We start from the raw sequence: 8,494 nt of genomic DNA on the forward strand, positions 1-8,494 counted from the left end.
AGTGGAATCAGGCTTAGGCAGGCGGGAGAGCAAGGCGGATTCCTGCCACCATACAGAGAGATGTTTCCAGGCTGCGCAGTGCTCTGCTTGTCAGATTTGGATGTAACTTGGATGAAAGGAGTTTCTGTGCTGCACGCTCAGTCTCAGAGTTAAACTGCTGAGTGCAGCTCCTACCTAGTAGCCCCAGAGCTAGCAGAAAATGGTATGTCCACCATTTTGAAATTGGAGCGATGCGGAGCCAACATTTAGAGTAGCTGCAACCAAGCTACTCAGCATTTTAAAAGCTCTTCACGACAGTAAAGAATTACAGATTCACAATAGGACAGATTCAGACATCAAAGACCTCTAAATAGATCACAGTGTTGGATGAGTGTACGTAGGCTTGGGAGAGAGAAGAAAAAGAATATAGAGAATAAAGTTAATGCCTTAAAAAAAGGGTAAAGTCTTTAAAGAGACAGAGTACAGATAGTTATAGATTAAAAGAAATAAATAAAAATAAGCCACGTAAAAATGGAAAATTCACAGAGAGTTTGGATTCTGTATATTATGTATTCTATGAATTTTTTGACTGTAAAGGAGCTAATTACAGAGAGACATTTCATTATATGGGCTGCCAAACTAAACCAAAATGGATATCATAAGGGTATTATGACTTCTGATTGAACCAAAGATTTTATGATGACATTATCCTATAATATTGCAATAGACACTGTGTAATCACGGATCCTCACAAAGCCAGCCAGAGAAGAAGGCACTATGACAGGAGGAGATACCTTGTGTCCCCAGTCAAGGGATGAAATCTCTCTGGGGACTGCCAAATCCTTGGATTTAACCCTCTAAGACTAATTTTGAATTTCTAACCTCAGAACTATAAGACATTAAATTTATATTGCTTTTCTTAAAGAATGATATCTAAAGTAAAGTCTAAAATTGTATTTGAAAGTATTTCTTTTTCTGGACATTGTTCATAAAGGCTTAGAGATTTCAACGGGTGGGTGAGTCATGATTTAGCCTCTGTTATGTTCAAATTATAGATGAAATGAATATATTGCATTCACAGTTTGCTGAACTATGATCTATATTTTTTAAACTATAGCTGGATATAGTAAATTATGTCTACAGTGTAATCACCAATGTATGCCCCTTCATTGTGATTGAAACACTTCCCTTAGATTTTAGCAGTCATTGAAGTATATATAACAAACATAAAGTCATATTAACTAAGTCTCACAGTTTTGTATATGTTCAGAAATATCCCTTGGTTTTTATCAGCCAGTCTATATACAACATATACAAGTTTCTTTAATACTAATGGTGTCATTCATCATCAATATTTCAAATGCACAACAACATTAATTCAATTTTTCTTTGCATATTTTGAACTTTGGACATTCTTTTCTCTGTATTACAAACTCAGTACTCTGCTGTGGGAGTATCTTCTGCTGCTTCAGCCAATAGTCGCTGAAGTACGAGCCCACGGTGCTGTGGGAGCGCCTTTCACTCCGTCAGCCAATAGCCGCTGAAATACCAGCCCACTGGGGCGTGGTATATTTCTCTTTTAAAAAGAGCCACAGGTCTCCACTCGGGCCTCTTGGTTCCAGCGCTTGGTTCCGGCTCCTGCTCCTGGTTCCTGCTCCAGCGACTAGGCTCCCTTCCTGACGGTTTATGGTGTATGTAAGTTTTACCTCCCAAAATAAAAACCCCCTTAAAACATAACTGGTGTGGGATTGATTCACCATTAGTACTCTCTGTAAAATAGTCACTAAAGCATTCATGTTCCAAAAATTGCCCTGCTTTAGACACTATTTCCTTCTCTTCTTTATTCTTCTTCCTCCTTCATTTTCTTCTCCTTTCTTCCTCTGTCACCTCTCTTCCCAAGTTTCATGGATTAGAATACACATTTAAAAAATTTCATCTTTATTTCAAATAAAGTATCAGCATTTTGGGTCCATGAATTTTACAGATATCTACTTGTAAATCTGTGTCTTTCTACACAAGCTACACTTGACAAACTCATGGAAACTAAGAGTAAACATGGTTATAGTTTTCCTCTTTCCAGGAAACCTGGGTATAGTCAGGAGGTGTGGATAGTACAATCTTTTTCAAATGGACAAAATAAACCAAAAAGACACTAATAACCATCTACCAATTGGTCGGTCATAGCTGAGTCTTGCAATCTGTATTTAACTAAGTCAGTAAAGAGAGCATGATGCCAAATTGAATAAATATATCATACAAACAGGTTACTTTATGACAACAAAACAAATTATCTGTTATCTATCTATCTATCTATCTATCTATCTATCTATCTATCTATCTATCTATCTATCTGCCTGTTTGTTTGTCTGTCTGTCTATATGTCTATCATATATCTAATTCTCCATTGAGATAATATAAATGCAGCTATGACAGACAAGAAAGATAAAAAGAAACTTTTTCCAAGATAAACCACATGATATCATCTGGAAAGCATTTTTTTTTTTTTTTTTTTTTTTTTTTTTTTTGCAGAATGAGATTTACTGTCTTTAACATACATTTAGTAAACAATTAGAGGCTGGTCAAGGTATTTTGTTTCTTTTTTTTTTTCTTTCACTTCTCTTTTAGGTATCTCAAGAAAGTCAAACAATCAGAACTGAAAAGAGCATGAGACTTTCACCTTTTAGGGAAGTATTATTCTATTCAGTTTCAGTTTGAATAGCCCCAGTGACAAGAGGGTTGTTGCTTTATAAGGTAGGCAGATCTGTTATTTGCTACTTTTAATTGATTAAAAACACACACAAAAACCCCCCCACGCCTCTGGCTTTATATTCCATCCTCCATTTGTTCTTAACTATGAATTCTGGACTTTTCCAAACGTACCACGCACTTCTTACTTCTTGAACATAGCACAATCTGTCTTCTTGTTCTAATCTAAATCTTCCAATGTGATGCAGCTAATGGGTGATCATTAGGCAGTCTCCAGTTTGGTGTTATCCTTCCATTTCTGTTGCCCACCCCTCTGTCTCAAGACTGGAAGCAGGTGCCCAGGTATGCTTTCGTTAGTTGAATATCCAATGCTAATATTGTTTTCCTTCACTTGAAATTAATAGACCACCCTAATAGGGCTATTACTCTGTGATGGTTTTCATATGATTAGAAAACACTGTATATATATGCTAACAGATAGAAACATACATTATTTTCCTTTATCCTGAACTAGAAAATCATCTAAATGCCACACTGGTTTTCCTTTATGTCCTGATCTCTGACAGCTTCGTTATTACTGATTAGTAATGTAATAATAATAAGAAAAAGGTTAGTTCAGCAACATTTGCTTTTAGATTAACCATGGCAGTAATTAGTGCATTTTTTCCCATTTATGTATGTACTGTTTACCTGATAACATAATCTTGAATTTGACTGGGAGTTGACAAGTTTCCTTTCATGGAGTTGATGCAATTCGCTTTTTCTCATTTTAGAGCATCAGGACACTCACGTCTGCACGCTCCTGGCGTCTCGCCTATTGCCCATGATTTCCTAAAGATTACCAACAGTGTTTTCATCGTCTCATCTCCTGGTTCTTTCGGCACCTTGGGATGTTATTCATAAGGAGACCTGAACTCATTTGAAGTGTTAGGTACTTTCTGCTATCTCCTCATCTATTCTGGAATTCAATTCCCTCCTAACGATGTTTGTTCTAACCTTCCAGTTTTCAGATCATGCTTCTTGATAGAGAAGTTGAGGAAGAAAAGCTGAACAGGTCTGCTTATGTTTCGTCTGACATTACGACACCTTTCCTAGGCAGTGAATACAGCCCTTGTTCCAGCTCTAAAACCAAATACTGATACTAACTAGAACAACACAAGCCTATTTTTATTTTTAGTATTTTTATTATTAATAATTAAAGTACTAATAATGTTAACGATTGAATTAATTAGATTTCCTTATACCATGAAAACTGGAGAATCCTAAAAGTAACATTTCTTGAAAGAGCTGGCATATGGGAAAAAAAAATCTATGATGAAATAAAAATTCTAAATTTTTCTAAGCAATGTGAAGATTTCTAAGTATATATTATTTTTACTTTAGTTCTGAAATTTGGTTACTCTAAAATCAAGAGCTGGTTTTGTTTTTAAACCAATGAATACAATTTCATTGTGCAATCATTTCAACCTTTATTAGCGATTTGAAGTTCATGTTTAAAAGTCCAATTTTCAAATATGTTCTGCAAGATTATAAAAGTTGTTTTCTAGGCGTCCTGGAGTCTGAGTGCTGCAGCCGCAGCCTGTAGGTCCTGAAGAATGAAGATTTGAAGGCAAGGCCATGGCTAAACACCTGAAGTTCATTGCTAGGACTGTGATGGTTCAGGATGGGAACGTGGAAGGTGCATACAGGACCCTGAACAGAATCCTCACTACCGATGGGCTTACTGAAGTCATAAAGCGGCGGCGTTTCTATGAGAAGCCCTGCCGCCGCTGCCAGCAGGAGAGCTATGAAACATGCCGGAGGATCTACAACATGGAAATGGCTCGAAAGATTAACTTCTTGATGAGGAAGAACCGGGCAGATCCATGGCTGGGCTGCTAAGGCCCACGTTAGTTCTGTGTCTGTCTGTTCTTCCACAACCCCAATCTGTTACCTTTCTCCACAATAAACTCAATCACGTGTGAACAAGAAGGCCAAACATAAAAAAAAAAAGTTGTTTTCTAAACCCTTTGAAGATTTTGAAACTCTGTAGCAAAGACTCTGGGCACACACTGTAGAGGTATGAACTTGTGAACAACTGAATCTGGCTTTTCAGTTTCTGATCTCAGAATAAAGACAAATGTTTTAATGCCCTTAAAATATTTTTTAAGCAGGATACGGGACACGTTGATTTTTTTTCTACTTATAATTTAAAAGATGGTATGCATTGATTTCTTAACATATGGTTAAATAGATTTATTTACACGGACTTTTCTATACCAAATAGGTGTAAATATGTATACATTTACATATAATTTCTGTCTAAAAGAAACATTAATTAGCTGCTCAGCATACAAATAGACACTTTCATTAACTCATTTAAAAACCACACACACACACACACACACACACATATATATATACTTGCATATATATATGCACACAAACATTTTGAGTTTCTGTATAAAGTGTTAATGTTTTAGAGAAATAAGAATTTATTTTCATTTATAAACATCTGCCAAAATAATGTATTTTCAGAGAAAATAATTGAAAAGTTTAGATTTCTTAAATATACATTTAAAATATATGTGATATGTTAATAAAAATAACACAGTATTTAATATTAGTTTCTCATGTCAAAATTTCTTTTATTGTCTTTTCATGGAAGTTCTATGCAAATTTTATTATATTTAATTACAATTACTCCAAAGCTAAAATTAAATACATTATTGGGCCATATTTCAAAGTCACACTTAAGAAATCATCATGGTTTGAGTAAATGAAATTAATAGTAACAGAACAGCCGGAATGCTTATGACCCTGTATTTCTAAACATACAATGAAGTATCTTTTGCAGCATGCAGCAGTTAAGGACTTATGGAAAGGCTTGTACACAGTGATGGATATCTTCCTGCGATGTATGGAAGGGTTATCACCAGACACCATGAGATACTACTAAACATTCACCAACAGCCCACTGGATTTAAGCCTGTTGCTTGCAAAGACATTCTCCTGGACCAGGCTCAGTCCCAGTGGACTGTCAGCTTGACTTATGTCACCCTTGCTCTTTTGGTGCCCTTGTGAGTCTACCTCCGTGTGGTTTTATTTACTTCTCCACTTGCTTGCATACTTTTCCCCTACTTGGTCAGGTTGCCGATGTTCCGATGGCCGAGGATAATCTATTTTGTTTATCTCTGACATGTGCAGTTGTCAGGGAGAAAGCATCCTAGTATTAATTCACCTTTGGCAAACCACGGTCTTTGGGTAGCCACTCAGCAGAATGAGGTTAACTCTAGTGTAGATTCGTTTGATTCATTCTGTATCACGGTTGTAAACTGCAGGCGAATAACTTTTCCATCCATCTCACATTTACTAGACACTAGGAGGAAGAAGAAAGACCATGTCATGACATCACAGCTTACGTAGCCTTTGCTTGCAGCTGTGTCTTCCTTAGTGCCTGGCAAACAGCAGTTGCGCAAACATACTCAAAGAATCATTTAGCAAGTAAAAAAAAAATTGATCACTACATAAAGTTTTAACAGCTTTCATGTTCCACCAACCAAATAGAAATTGTGTCAAGAACAGGAATAACTGTTCCTATTCTGAGCTATGCATTTACTTTTCTGCATCTTGTTCTACACTTGCTGCAAAGCACCCAAGTTAAGGTTGGGAGGGCCTCACAACTGCCTATAAGTCCAGACCTGGAGGGATCCAACACCTCTATTTTCCGGAGGCACCTTTATTGATGTGTGCCACACTCTACATAGACAAAACTAAGAATCAAGGTAAGAATTTTGAAAGATCAGTCTTAATAAATGTCTGAGTCCAAACTGTGAAGGCATATGAAAGAACAAATTTAGTAAACCCCCTTACTTCCTGGAATTTATATTTAATATTTCCATCCAAAAGGCTTAGACTATAATAACGATGCTACCTAAATATCTGCTAAACGAGTGTTCATCACCTAGTTGGCTATAAAGCTGAGATTTTCCTTCATGTCTGCAAATATTCAATACTTAGAATTTTGCGAAATACTGTGTTGTTTCACCAATCAGTCACCTAAACTTAAATTTTCTAGGTAAAAAGCAACTTTTATTTGTAGCAGTCACAATTAGTGACATCACACAAATTTGGAAGGAATGCCTTACTGAGTTTGTTTTATGACAGTACCACCCTTTGTTATACAGAGACAAGGTGAAACTACAAATATATAAATATTTATATATTTACAATATAAGCTTTATATGCATATATGTATGCACATGTTTCACTTGACATACATGGTTAGTACCTCTTTTGCAGACGAACAAAATGAAGTACATTAAAATGAAATGAACAACAACAGCGAACACACCTAACTAGTCAACAACTAAGTGGATTTTTACCTCAGAGTTGCTATTCATTTCCCATAGGTAAGATCACAATGCCTACAACTGGTCCTGTATTACCAGCAAAGCTTTCAGGAAATGAACCTTTCCAGTGTGGCCTCTGAAGGGATCCTAAGGCTACCGTGTTACATTGCATCTGGATTCTTTAGGTACTCATCTTAGGAAACGCCACTGAAATCTGAGACACTTTTCAAGGCCAGGGAGAAAATTAAATGCTGTGTAAAATGACCGACGTCACCGACATACACCGCATTCTTGGCTTGGACGCGACAGTGATTTCTGTTGCACTCAATGTGAGCTCTCTAGCAGGAGGCTGTGAGTTTGAGTCTCCTTAAGAAATTAATATTCCTGCTCTCAAACTAAAATGATTGCCAAATCCCATAGACATAAATCTTCCTGGAACCCTGCTGCACTGGAATTTGTTGAACATACTATCCCGAAACACTCACTTCCCTAGGCTCCCAACCCCCAACCCCTGTGTCCTCCATACCTCTGACCGCTCTCAGTTTCTTTCCCGTCCTTAGTGTGGTTTGTAAAACCTGTTCAGCACAGTCCTTCTACATAATCATGTTCTATGTCATGATTTTAACAACGAAATGTATGATAGGGGCTTTCATATCTTTATCCCAATCATTCTTATTGTGTGTGTGTGTGTGTGTGTGTGTGTGTGTATTTCAAATACCCAATGAACATTTTTTTTTTATTTGAGTTTCCTAAAGTAATGCCATATTTTCTTGTAACCAAAATTCTAGTCCTTCTCTGTTTAGGTCCGTATTTTTCACCATTTAATGAATCCATTAAATTGGTTAGAAAGAAAATTGGTTAAAAGTAATTCTGCAGATCGCTTGGGTGATTCATTGATTATCTTCTTGATGCTGGATATGGAGGATACTTTGAACTCAATCCCACCTCATCTTATTGTCTTTAGGCTTTTCCTCAGTGGAAGGAAATCTTTATTTTGATTCTAGAATAATGAAAACTGGCCTCATCTTCTGCTTAAAGTGTTTTATCAAACAATGGAGGAAATTTTATATTTCTTCAGACAATTTGCCTTGTCCACAGAAGCCTAATTCGTACCAGCATCCCAAGACATATGGAATCTTAGACTTTTAACCACATAGAACTGTTCTCATGTGTCTCCTTGCTCAGAAAATTTCCTCAGACATATGTCATCAGCTTGATTCCTCCCAAGCTCATGGGTGATGCTCACTTCTTCATGTGTGATCTCCGCATCTACAGCACCATTGTTTCAATGTAAAGGACCATGTCTTTATGGAAACCCACGGAGCCTGAAACAATGTTTGCATATACTATATATTCAATAATTATTTCTTGCTTTCAAATAAATATTCTCTACTATTCCATTCTCCATTTTAATTTAATCCATTTTAAATGTAAGGAAAACCCATTTTAAATGAAGGAAAATATGAGCATACCCATCG

The 8,494-nt window shown here is 36.5% G+C and overlaps 1 pseudogene; it reads left to right on the forward strand.

The window, feature by feature from the left end:
• Window positions 1-4,238: 4,238 nt before the first annotated feature.
• On the forward strand, window positions 4,239-4,656 carry LOC148118897 (small ribosomal subunit protein bS21m pseudogene; annotated as a pseudogene).
• The last annotated feature ends 3,838 nt before the right edge of the window (window positions 4,657-8,494 follow it).

Source organism: Myodes glareolus, chromosome 19 (genome assembly GCF_982192425.1).
Source record: "Myodes glareolus chromosome 19, mMyoGla1.1, whole genome shotgun sequence".
NCBI classification, from domain to species: Eukaryota; Metazoa; Chordata; class Mammalia; order Rodentia; family Cricetidae; genus Myodes; species Myodes glareolus.